Source organism: Macaca nemestrina, chromosome 3, assembly GCF_043159975.1.
Source record: "Macaca nemestrina isolate mMacNem1 chromosome 3, mMacNem.hap1, whole genome shotgun sequence".
NCBI lineage: Eukaryota > Metazoa > Chordata > Mammalia > Primates > Cercopithecidae > Macaca > Macaca nemestrina.
This window is the reverse complement of record NC_092127.1, coordinates 120,123,845-120,125,207: the sequence shown is the minus strand read 5'-3', so window position 1 is coordinate 120,125,207 and position 1,363 is coordinate 120,123,845. Positions and strand designations below refer to the sequence as shown.

The following is a 1,363-nucleotide window of genomic DNA, read 5'->3' as shown; positions in this document are numbered from 1 at the left end:
AAAACTAGCCGGGCGAGGTGGCGGGCGCCTGTAGTCCCGGCTACTCAGGAGGCTGAGGCAGGAGAATGGCGTAAAAACCCGGGAGGCAGAGCTTGCAGTGAGCTGAGATCCGGCCACTGCACTCCAGCCTGGGCGACACAGCGAGACTCCGTCTCAAAAAAAAAAAAAAAAAAAAAAAGCAACATACATTTTTATGGAATTCTTTTGAAGAGAGTGGCAAGAGTTATTAAATGGCATGACACTTGTGAAAACATCTTTAAATTCATATATATATATATATATATATATTTCTTCTCAGTTTCACAGAACACAGCTAGGCAGATACATACAAAATTTTGTCCTTCTTTCCCTCCCTCCACCCCCAGCTCTCTGCTTTGGTTGTCTGTTCTGTTCTTCCAATTGCACTGGCTCTTTTGACTAAAAATTATTTCAGTCTTTCTGACCTTACAGTTCTGCAACCTCACATTTTCTCAATTAACACAGCAAAACACTAGATCCTGTCTTCCTTCGAAAGCGAAGGGAATGGGAAAAGGTGTGATTACTTATACATTCATACTTAATCAGACTCTATGTTACAGACTCTATCATATCTGTACTTTCTAAATCTTTTTAATGAATATGTATAACATTATAATTAAAAATGCATATTTCCTTTATTTTTTTCAATAAAACACAGAAGGTCTTTAAAATGTACCTTAAAAGACTGTACTTCCAAGGATCATTTCTGTAGTGAATTATTAGAGCACATTCTCTGAAAGGGTAGAGCATCGAAGAAGGACAAAAACAATACGATCATGTCAATCGATGCAGAAAAAGCATTTGATAACATTTAAAATCTCTTCATGATAAAAACTCTCAACAAACTAGGCATGGAAAGAACATACCTCAACATAATAAAGACCAAAAATGACAAATCCACCACTAACATCATGCTGAATGGAGAAAAGCTGGAAGCCTTTCTTCTAGGAACTGCAACAAGACAAGGATGCCCACTGTATTAGTCTGTTCTCACGAAGACTAATATGGGGCTATATTAACTTACCCAGACTTGGGTAATTTACAAAGAAAAAGAGGTTTAATAGACTCACACTTCCTCATAGCTGGGGAGGCCTCACCAGAGGTGAAGGAGGAGCAAAGGTGTATCTTACATGGCAGCAGGCAAGAGAGTGTGTGCAGGGGAACTGTCCTTTATAAAACCATCAGATCTCACGAAACTTACTCACTATCACAAGAACAGCATGGGAAAACTCACCCCCATGGTTCAATTACCTCCCACCAGATCCCGCCCGCAACACACGTGAGGATTATGGGAGCTACAGTTCAAGATGAGATTTAGGTGGGGACACAGCCAAACCATATCACC

At 40.1% G+C, this 1,363-nt stretch overlaps 1 pseudogene; it reads left to right on the top strand.

The window, feature by feature from the left end:
- The first annotated feature begins 699 nt into the window (after positions 1–699).
- LOC112423444 (small nucleolar RNA U3) lies at positions 700–808 on the top strand (annotated as a pseudogene).
- The last annotated feature ends 555 nt before the right edge of the window (positions 809–1,363 follow it).